Source organism: Nansenia antarctica (genome assembly GCF_963989245.1).
Source record: "Nansenia antarctica genome assembly, chromosome: 17".
Classification (NCBI taxonomy): Eukaryota; Metazoa; Chordata; class Actinopteri; order Argentiniformes; family Microstomatidae; genus Nansenia; species Nansenia antarctica.
Genome location: NC_137687.1, coordinates 5,986,860 through 5,999,359, shown reverse-complemented (window position 1 = coordinate 5,999,359; position 12,500 = coordinate 5,986,860).

Here is a 12,500-nt window from a genome sequence, read left to right as displayed (position 1 = left end):
CGAGGTGGAACTCGGAGATCAGAACAGTGCAACGCAGGTTTTTCTGATAATAATACGTTAAACCTAAAGCATGTGTCTACCATCAACTGTCAGAGGAGATGAGAGTAGTAGAGGAGAGGGGGAAGAAGGTTCTTGAGTGGACAGAGAAACAGGAAGAAAGAACCGAATGAAAGAGATGGACAGCACATGTGTGTGAGAATGAAAGAGACAGGCGTAGAGAGTGAGCTTAATGGCGCTTTTACACTGCAGGGTCCGAAACCGTGCTATTCCTGGTTCTTGATTCATTTCCGATTGACCTGGCCTCGGCCTTGGTTCCATGGAACCATTCGCCAAATGTTTCAGCCTCGTTTGCAAAGCTGGTACTGTACCAAGAACGATGGGTGGGATTAGTAAAACAATACTTTATGGTTTTTAAGGTTGTGATGTGAAACAGATTTTTCCAAACATTAAAAAAAATGGAGGACACTTGTGGCTAAGAAAGGAGAGCACTTCTCCCTCTGAAATATGTGTTTAACACTTAATCAGCCATGAGATGTCATTTGAGTTGTGAGTAAAACATTTTTTTTTATATCTTTGCACTCGATCAAATTTCAAGACCCTCCTTTCATGACTTTTCCTAGATATGTGCGTTCTACCACCCAGTATCCTTACGTTTTCAAAATCACATCAGGATATGCTAATATAAAGCTATTTTGCATTTTTTCTGTCGGAAGCAGGCCAATTTTACAAGCGGCCAACTAGTGGTCGTTGTGTGTAAATAGCAGATTTACATACTAAAGAGGGGGCTCTTTTAGTAGGTAAAAAGGCACGGCTGTTCTAGTGTTAACACTAGACGCCCTGGGCCCTTGTTACTAACCAACGAACCCAGAGTCTGGAGACATCCCTTTGTGTTGTTAGTGTAACAGTGTAATCATTGAGTTAGTTCAATACCATGCAACAACAACAACAAATCGTGAGCTTAGAATGATAAGGTTCTATCTCCGTTTAGAATGAGAAGGTTCTATCTCCGTTTAGAATTATAAGGTTCTATCTCCGTTTAGAATGATAAGGTTCTATCTCCGTTTAGAATGATAAGGTTCTATCTCCGTTTAGGGCAGTTCAGAGATATTGAGCGTCAAAGTTTTTACATTCCATTATGTTTTGTGAGACGGAACCTTTGTATTTTATGAATTACTAACTCAAAAATGTCAACATTTTTAAAATAACACCACACAGGCATTAATAAACACCTAATGGATCAGATTATGTAAAAAACTCAATTTTGACAAAAATGGAGATAGAACCTTGTAATTCTAACGTCACGAAATGCACTGGTTGTGGTTAGTCAGGACATAAGTGTGATGAAAGGTAAGTGTCTGTTCTTCACAGGCTGTATGCCTGTGTATCACTTTGATCATCACGCAAATAACTGTGTTGTTGATATCGCCATTTCGGTTGAAATGGGTTAGCCGTTCATAACGGTAAGGTACATGTCATAAACCTGCCAGACACAAACACACAGGAGAGTTGGTTTGTCTCATCCATTAGCCACATACTTACCCATTGACTGGCCACTTCCGGTATGGTTATCACTGCCCATAATGCAGACACACATACTGTAGCCTACACGGTAGGAGATGTCATAGGATACTCATTGAAAACAAGTAAAGGTCTAAATAGACCGAGAGAAAAATTATTTGAAGACTGGTAGCACACTGGCTTCTATTCACGTGTAATAGTCGCAATGATCATGCAAATAACTGTTATTGCCTTTATCCCCGGAAGGCAGCTGGTCCGGATTCCGTCTCTCCCTCTGTCCTGAAGCACTGCGCCGACCAGCTGGCCCCGGTGTTTACCCACATCTTCAACGCCTCGCTGGAGCTGTGTCACGTCCCAGCGTGCTTCAAGGCATCAACCATCATCCCCGTCCCCAAGAAGGCCAAGGTCACAGGCCTCAACGACTACAGACCCGTCGCTCTGACCTCCGTCGTCATGAAGGTCCTGGAGCGCCTTGTCCTGGCCTACCTGAAGCTCATCACGGATCCTGTGCTGGACCCCCTGCAGTTCGCGTACAGAGCCAATAGATCCACGGAGGACGCCGTGAACATGGCTCTGCACTACGCACTAGAACACCTAGACACTGCAGGCAACTACGCCAGGATCCTGTTCGTGGACTTCAGCTCGGCCTTCAACACGATCCTCCCACACATCCTGGAGCACCAGCTATCCCTGCTGCAGGTGCCGGTCTCCACCTGCAGGTGGATCACGGACTTCCTGACTGACAGGTCTCAGCGGGTGAAGCTGGGGAAGAGCATCTCCAGCTCCAGGTCCACCAGCACGGGCTCCCCGCAGGGCTGCGTCCTGTCTCCAGCACTATTCTCCCTTTACACCAACAGCTGTGTCTCCCGCCACCCCTCGGTCAAGCTCCTGAAGTTTGCAGACGACACCACCCTGGTGGGCCTCATCTCCGGGGGGGACGAATCTGCCTACAGGGGTGAGATCGAGGGGCTGCAGAGCTGGTGCAGTTTAAACAATCTGGAGCTAAATGCTCTGAAAACAGTGGAGATGGTGGTGGACTTCCGAAGGAAAGCAGCCCTGCCCCCTCCCATCACGCTGGGAGGTACCCCGGTGGCCTCCGTGGAGTCATGCCGCTTTCTAGGCATGACCATCTCCCGGGACCTAAAGTGGGAGCAGAACACCGAGGCCCTCACAAAGAAGGCCCAGAAGAGGATGTTCTTCCTCCGGCAGCTGAGTAAACTCAGGCTGCCGAGGTCCATGATGGTCCAGTTCTACACGGCCATCATAGAGTCCATCCTCACCCACTCCATCATCACCTGGTTCCCTGCTGCAACGACCAAGGACAAGGCCAAGTTGCAGCGGGTGCTACGTTCAGCAGAGAGGGTGATCGGCTGTCCCTTGCCCTCCCTCAACTCCCTGCATGACACCAGGGCTCTGAGGAGGGCAAGGAAGATCATGGCAGACCCCTTCCACCCCGGCCACGGCCTCCTCACCCTGCTTCCCTCTGGAAGAAGGTTGCGGCTGCCTAAGGCACTGAAGGCCCGCCACAGGCTCAGTTTCTACCCCTCAGCCGGCAGGCTGATAAATGACTCTGGCTTCCCCCTCCCCCCCGCCCCCAAGTCTGCCCAGGACTGAACTGGACTCACTGTAAAAACTCTGCACTGCACTTTATACCGCACTATCCAATGCACTGTTGTCTGTCCTGTGTTGTTGTTGTTGTTGTGTTGTCCTGTTTTTTGACATGTGAAAAAAGTATAAACGCACTTGCTGTGGTGACGAAGCAAATTCCTATATGTGTAATGCATAGTGGCAATAAACGTTATCTGAATCTGAATCTGAATCTGAATGTTTATGTGTGTGAACCATTATAGTTGAAATGGGTAAGCCATTCATAACTACAACACACGCTGTCTCAGGAGGGCCTCCAAGATCTCCAGGGACCCGACCCACCCTGGGCACGTACACTTTGTCAAGCTGCCCTCGAACAGGAGGTACAGGACCCCGGCCGCTAAGACAAACAGACTGAAGGACTGCTTCTACCACAGGGCCGTCAAGGCCCTGAACACAGAAAAGGCCTAAGTTCTGGGCCCAGGACAGTCCGGACGGATTGTATGGCAGCTAGTGCTGAGGCACAAACATGTACATTTTCAAGCCTGCAAACTGTGACACTTTAAAATAATGTGAAAAAATACTCTTTGTGCAATATGACAACCCTAGTTGACTATCTGTGCAGTATAGTACAGTGGATTGTGTACATAGCCTTTATTGATGTAAACCAGCTCCTTACCTTCTTGTGATTTTATGCATCTATGCTTTTTCTAAAATGTTTTTTTTTTTTTTCCTTTCCTAACACCAGGGGAGCCTCCCCTCCTAAATTTCGTTGTTTGGTACCTGTACTGTAGCAATGACAAATAAAGTCCATTCCATTCCAACTGCACTGCAACAGCTGAAATCTAAGTAAGATTAAACATCTTCAATCAAGGCAATATATGCTTGTTTTTTGTCTGACAAGATATTTCTTCTTACCAAGCAAATTTTACTTGTTTCAAGCTTTTCTGTACTTAATTATCTGAATATGATATTATAACGTGTTACTGAGATTGGTTTGAAACTAGAATGACCAGAATTCTAAAGCTGTTTGATCAACACTGACAAGTACAAAACTGCTTTGTCAAAGTCAACATTTCTTGATGATTTCATCATCTCTTCACATATTAAAAACAGATGACAAAATTGAATTCATTGTTTTATTGTCAATCGTATACACAGCACAGCAATTATGTAGACAAAATACAGTACAGATCAACTACAGTACACTTATCATAACTGGGGAACACCCAATGAGTCATTTGAATTGTTGTACAATTATTTTTCTTTCCTTTTTTTTTTTCAGAGTGGGGCAGTCCCACACATATTATTTTTTCATTTTTATTTGACAGAGATAGTGAAGACAGACAGGAAAGTAAGGGCATGTCAGCAGGGCATGGGCCGGATTCGAACCCATGCCGACAAGGGCATATGTGTGCACTGTAGACCACGGTGCTAGACCACTGGACCACCCCAGGCCACTTCTATTACAGGTACAATTCTATTACATCCCCAAGGTGGTATTTGACTTGTACATAAGTTTGACTCTTGTTGGCAATTGTGTAAAGAGGTCAAATCAACCAGCTTTTCAGCATCTGAAAACAGCATGTATGAAAATGTATCTAACTGGCAAATCACTAACATGAATCAATCAATGAAGGACCAATGAGAAGCAGTGGTCCCCAAGGATGTACGTATGGTCCCAGGTCCTCTAATGTCTTTGAGTATTGTTAGTACCTTTCTGTCAGTGTTCCTAACCCTTTATTTCACACAGCCATGGGGTGACTACCATTATTTGTCAGACAGAGACTTCACGACACCTGACTTTTGAACTTGACCACAATAATATTTACGCTGCTAAATACGTATGAGGAGGCCAAAGTAGCATAAACGAGAACAGGTTTTTACAGGTTTAGTGTAATTCTCGTCAACACACCTGTGAACCACTATAGTGAATCACTCCAAATTATACCGAGTGGCTGACCATTACTGTAGAACGAACCTGCACTGTTTGTGTGCTTTGAAAACATCGATGGTCCCTCACTTTATTTGGATAGTTCCGGTATGGACTTCCTGCTTATTTTCCCACTTAAGTGCCACACCGGTAATCAAATCCCAAATTAAACATTTTCCCTCTTTGCCATGCCATTCCACTGAGTTTACATTCCGGGCCCATTCCGAGCCGGTCCTTTCGCGAATGAGGGATTTACCGAAGATTAGGGAGAACTATGTAAATGACACTGCTCAGACAGAGTCACGGAGAGCCGAGTGGAACGTGAGACCCCCGGAGACCCCGGGAGAGAGAGACCCGGGACCGGAGCGTAGAGAAGGAAACACATCCCTGGGAATTTCCCTCGGAAATCTGCGGATTATCCCTCCGATTTTAATGAAAGTCGTCGGGATTAGGAATGCACCGGGTCCACGGAGGGGTGGTGCCAAGACATGAAAGGAGGAGGGGTCGAGGGGGTTGAAAGGATAAAGCTCATCCTCAGGGATCTCTATCCACCCTTTACCCTAATTGAAGGTGCGCTTACATGGTTTATACTGATGAGAACTGTGATGAGGTGAGGGATGAGTGGATGGACAGGGATGGACGGAGAGAGGGAGAAAAAGTCTGTTTTTCATTTTCGTTTCAAGCCTTTATTTCAACTTCGGGACCACTGAGGGAGACCCTCATTCTTGGTGGGGCCGAGTGTACAGGATATACAGTGCAACACAATACATATATATAACAAAAAAACACAAAGCAACAATAGAAACACAATAAGAACAATAACAAACACACATTTCAACAATGATCAAACAAAGCAGGTACAAATAGATCCCTACTCATTGCCTTAAATTGACCAATAGATGGGAGTGCTTTGTAGCAGATTCCAGGAGTGTGGAGCAGCGAACAAGAAGGCAGTCTTTACGCATACGCCCAAGTATACGCATTACACCTAAGTTCTGTACGCATACACCCTGAGATGCCTCAAGAAACAACACAGCAAGCAGGAGATGCTGGTGGCCTTCTACCACGGCGCAGTGGAGAGCATCCTCACCTTCGGCATCTCCAACTGGTACCACAGCTGCACGGCAGCGGAGAGAAACGATCTACAGAGAGTCGTGAGAACAGCACAGGGGATCACCGGCGCCACCCTCCCCTCTCTGGAGAAGCTGTACGAAACACGCTGTCTCAGGAGGGCCTCCAAGATCTCCAAGGACCCGACCCACCCTGGGCACGAACACTTTGTCAAGCTGCCCTCGAACAGGAGGTACAGGACCCCGGCCGCTAGGACAAACAGACTGAAGGACAGCTTCTACCACAGGGCCGTCAAGGCCCTGAACACAGAAAAGGCCTAAGTTCTGGGCCCAGGACAAGTCCGGACGGATTGTAATGGCAGCTAGTGCTGAGGCACAAACATGTACATTTTCAAGCCTGCAAACTGTGACACTTTAAAAAAATGTGAAAAAATACTTTCTTGTGCAATATGACAACCCTAGTTGACTATCTGTGCAGTATAGTACAGTGGATTGTGTACATAGCCTCTATTGATGTAAACCAGCTCCTTATCTTCTTGTGATTTTATGCATCTATGCTTTTTCCAAAATGTGTTTCTTTTTCCTTTCTTAAACACCAGGGGAGCCTCCCCTCCTAAATTTCGTTGTTTGGTACCTGTACTGTAACAATGACAAATAAAGTCTATCTATCTATCTATCTACAGGGCAACTTTAGAGCAAGCCAGTCATTAGATCAGGTGAGGTAAGTGCCAATATTTAACAGTACAGAAATGTACGGTGGTAAACTCCAGAGAAGCGGCTTATAAATAAACAGATACCAATGCCTATTTCACCTCATTTCCAAGGAAGACCAACTTGTTATATAAAAGACAATGGTGAGTGTTGTAATTAGCACCTGTGATAAATCTAAGGGCAGATTGATAGACTGAGTCAAGTGGCTTTAGCGTTGAAGATGCAACGTGTCTATAGATCACATCACCATAGTCCAAGGGCCTCATTTATAGAAAGTAGAAATGTTATCTTACGTGTTGTACGTAGAAGAGGATTGGACCCAATATAGAACCCTGCGGCACACCTTTCAAGATGGGTAAAAACATTGACTGAAAGTTTCCCGCTTTCACACATTGACGCCTCTCACATAGATAGTCCTGAAAGAATTTGCAAGCCTTATTGTCCATACCAATATTAAAAAGCGTTTGTAGGAATAAGTAATGGTCTACTGTATCGAAAGCTTTAGATAGATCGACAAACATTGCAGCACAATGCAATTCTTTCTGTCTAAAGCAGATATAATGTCATTTGTAACCAAGGTGACAGGTCTTAGAATTGAATAACTAATTAAGGTATGACATACATTGAGTGTTCGCTAAGGTTTCGAACATTTTTGTCAAATATGAAAGCTTGAAAATTGGGCGATAATTATTTAAATCATCAGTGTTTCCTCCTTTATTTAAGGTAGTCACATGGGCATGACATGGGTCTTCCAGGCCCTAGGAAAACTACCAGAGGCAAGACAGAGATTAAATATATGTGTTCATTGTTCAATGATAGATGGAGCTGCCAGATTATCCTCCCCAATCGGACATCTGGCATTTATGGCTTGCATGGCATCCAGGACGTCAACAGGTGATACAGACCATATAGTATATATAATAGCGGCACTAACAAAATGTTAATGGTGAGTGTATTTTGTATTTTTGATCAGAAATGGTACGTTACTGAAATGTTCCTTGTATAGGTCTGATACAGGTACATACATTACATATCTCAAGTATCTCAAGTTCCTCCTCTTCAAGACTTGACCCTTAAAAGATGTTGATCTCCAATTTCTCCCAGAAGTTGAATCCGTCCTCCATAATATAAAGTGTTCTCTCCAGTCATTCCTAAGTGAAAGAATACATATGTTCCATACACTTTGAAATACTCTGAATACTGAATCCTACCGCTTAGAAACACTGTGAATACCAACTCTGTAGTATTGTATTGCTGTATTGAATTAATATGTCTTGTTGATTACAGTACATACCAACTGCATGCTAAATGATGATCATCAGTCAGATCTCAGTGTGTGGAGATGAGACGGTAAGCCCCCGTGTCAGTACTGATAGCTAAGCGAAAGTGTGAGCACTTCCTGAATCCATCTCAGTAAGAGAGTGAAGCGTGCTTCCCTTTTCTCTCACACACAGACCGATGCTGTCATCAGAGGAGGCAGAGATAAGCCTCTGTGCTTCCACAATCAAGAACAGACTAAACACAAATGTCCACATTTATTAACACATGTGCACACAAAACACACACACACACACACACACACACACACACATATACTGTCCCAGGGATGTGGAGAGACAGCTGTGAATACCACGGACATATTCAACATGCAATTAAACAACCAGACATTCTGGGGTCCAATAACTTCATAAGCTATGGTATGTTTTATGTAAATATATCTCTTAGAATAGAACATTTAAAACATTATTTAAAACATGTCAATCTTCCATTTCTCCAAGACCACCTAGGTGCAAATGCAACATGCAAATGTTGAATTATTATCGCTCTGAAACAAATGTGTATATAAACACCAGACAAATCCTACTCACACACACTCACACACACACACACACGCCCCACTGCCCCCCCCAAGGACATTCACCTCTCCAAGCCTCCCCAGACATACAGTATTCTATCACCACAATCCAAACTTTCCTTTGATATTTTCCTTTGATATTCTGTTCCTCCTCCCTCTCACTGTCTCTCTCTCTCTCTGTTTCCTCTCTCTACGCATGGTGTACATCATTCCTTTTTTGGCTCTATCACTTCTCTCTGTCTTACTCTATGCTTTATTATTGCATATGTCAGTGTTCTTGAATACAAGCCTCTCTCTCTCTCTCACTTGCTCTCTCTCGCTACCATACGATGCCAGTCCTGGTCTGTTTCATGGGGAATTTTCCCCCTCTAATCCGGCCCAGCTGTGGGAGATTGCACGGCCAATTAAAGAAAACAGTTTGGCTCCCTCCCAAATGAGGCGACCACATGTTGCAGCCCCCTGATCGCCTTCCCCCTGGGACCCTGGGAGGTCAGGGGTCACGGCGCTTGTCATTTCCTCCACCGCAGAGGAAAAAAACACGGTCAGACAGCAGACAAACAGGACAATTAGCCCTATGCTGCCAGAATGCCTCCGCACAGGCCCTAGGGGTCAGAGGTCATGTCTGACCATATCTACAGTAGGAGAGGGAGAGAAGGCCATCTGTCAACACCGTGTTTGCATCAAGGTACCACTCTGTGTTGATGGGCTGATTTTTATTGAGGAGGGTTAAGGTTGAAACCACAGAGGGACCCGCACAATTGTGACAGCGGTGTACCAAGTTGGCAACTGTCGGGCAAATAGAGGAAAAAATAGAGGCTGTTTTCTTTTTAAAATGTGTTTTTCTTGTGTGTTTTTTCTTCCTATTATGAAAGTTTAAATGTTGAAGAGCCCACTCAATATGAATACTTTTTAAAGCAAACTAAGCTTGATTGATCAAACTACTTGTGTAACGAAGCTTGTTAACATACAACGTACACGATTCACAGCACAGTTTGCCATAACACACTGCTTCGTACTTGGGTGTGTTTGGTGATACAAAAACACATTTTTTACATTTTACATTGTAACCGTTTAACAGACGCTTTTATGTGAAGCGACTTAAAATTAGAGATTCTCTTCTGGCTCTCCAACTACTACTACTACAGTACAGCCAGGGAGGAACAGCCGGTGTTTGTTTGTTTGTTTAGATATTTGTTTATTATCCCACTAGGCTAGCCAAACTGTTGTTCTTAGTTGTTAGCTAGCTAGCACAATGTTCTTTGTGTTAACTTTGAGGGCGATTTTCTCTGCTAGTTGACTTGAGGTGTACTAACATTTAAATAAGCATATCTTCTTAAACTATTTTCACGTACAATCTGCACTTTCATAATCTGTAAAACACCCAAAAATTACCATGCCGATTCGGTCCACCTTTCATCAGCTGCTGTCACTATTATACAGTTTTGCATTCTCAAATTTGAAGATACTGTAAGGATCACTGTAAGGATAGCAAAATAAGACCATCAATTCAAAATGATGTTGTGCATCTGAGGGAGAGTGTTGGTGTTGCGTTCAAAGGGCAAAAACGGAGTACTTCCTTGAATGTATGACCCACTCTGGTGTGTGTATATGTGGTGTGTGTGTGTGTGTGTGTGTGTGTGTGTGTGTGTGTGTGTGTGTGTCCATTCAGAGGCATGCAATTGAAGTACAGTATGTTTTTTCCCCATAACACAATGGAAACCAAAGGAAATCAAAGTATTGATACAATGCAACCCTGACACTGGACACAAACATACAGTATATAGTACTAACACCATGTTTCCAGTAAAAGCACATTTGGGGACATGGAAAAAATTGTATGGATGTTCCACCTGAAAAAGAAAGCATTCCTCTTTACTGAGGGCTGCACTGCATCATATATCATAGTAGAAACAGATGAGCTCAGTGTTGCCCCTCATTCAAACAACACATGCATAGCACACAGTTACAAATACATGGCAAAGTGGAGTCTCTGGCGCCTTCAATAAGCTAGCATCTCTATACTGTATACTCTGTATGGTACACAGTGCAAACAAATTAGCGTAAGCTTCCTTAGCTAAACAAGGTTAGCACAACATTAACTGAAAAATACACAGACCAAATGTAATCCTCATTAATCAAATGCAGCTCCAAGTCACACATGTTAGAAACATGTGCAGGATAGACTGTAGTAGCAGCCTTTAGCAGCTAGACCTATATAGCAGCTATAGTAGCATATAGACAGATGAATGGATCGTTTAAAAAAAAAATATTAACTGCTAAGCCAGCCTCGGAAAAAACTTTACTGTCTGAACTTGAGTGGCCCCAAGAAAAAGATCCAAACGGTATCATGCGTCATGTCACGATGTTTTTGAAGACAAAAGAAAGCATGCAGTGTTAACCAGAGTTAGCACCACGCTCGCTAAAATTGGATGGCCGTCTGTGTTATTATGTGGAAACAGGACCTCTTTGTGACATGAAGGCCAGGGAAACGTCTGGAAGAAAGCAAGCACACTGAGGTGAACGAGAAAGGAAAGGGGGACCGGTAGCTGCAGTCTAAAGATGGACAGAACCACCCAAAGAAAAACAGACACTGTTGATTTCACCATTAGGTTTTCTGACTTTGATCAAAAACAGAAAGAGGGAGAGTCGTGAGTATATAAAACCCAGATCTTTCCGCCTTTACTCCTTCAGTCGTCTGTGTAATACCAAGGGTGATTGTGAATGAAATCAACAGGCTCTTTCTATTATAATCACCCCTTCTGTTAAATCTCCTATAAAAAACTAAAAAACACTCAGTCGGATCATCCTAGAGGAGCCATTTAAGTCGTAGCAGGGATGACAAGCGTGATTCTTTCAGCATGCTCCTTAAATTGAAAATTGTCCTCTTCTGGTACATCTCCGTAGAAATGTCAGATATCAACGACTACATAACTCCCTCCCTCTCTTTTCTCTCGGAGGCCGTTTTCAATACCCACTGTGTGTTGACAGACGCTCTCGTCTGGGCGACCTTGGACACTTCCTGTATAGTGGGGGTCCCAGCTGGGGGGTGAAAGGAGAAAGGTCAGACTTATGCTCGGTGCTGTCTCTGCCTCTGTCAACACAACCTCTGGCTCTGCCATAGCACTTCCCCCGGATCCTATCATGTCAGGGGAGAGGGGGGTGTGGGGTCGGGAGAATCAATTACCTATACCTACACACACACACGCACGCACACGCATGCACGCACGCACGCACACACGCACACACATACACTTACCAAATTTCAGGTTCTGAAACAAGTTCAAAACGTTGGAAGTTACACCACTCCCATTTGAAGTTAACCAGATGTGCAGAAGTCCTTAAGTGTTGTCGCCTGGCACTGAATCCTTCATATCTCCAATGACCTCATGTTTGGCCCCTCACCTTTAACCTATGGGGTCATTTAGGGAGACCTAAACCAAGGAAACATGTTTAGTTATTTATCTAGTTTTAATCAAACATCAAAAGGCCATAGGCAGGGTCAGTGCTTAACACGTCCGACCAAAGCTCTCTGACCTGGGTGTTCATTCTCGGGAGTATTTTACGATCTGTTCAATGTCATTTAACTATGTGGTCAAGTGGTCCTTCCCTCTAAAAGGTCAAAAGGTAACAGGGATTATTGCTTTAGCATCAAATTGAATGACCCCCCCCCCCCCCCCCCGCCCCGCCCCCAAGAACCCACCCAATCTCCTGTTGGGCTGAGAGCCACATGTCATTTTTGATTGATTGTTCCCAAACACGGCGGGGCCATATCAGTGGACGTTTTTGGAGGCGACACACAGGAGTACCCACGTCTGTTTGTCCATGT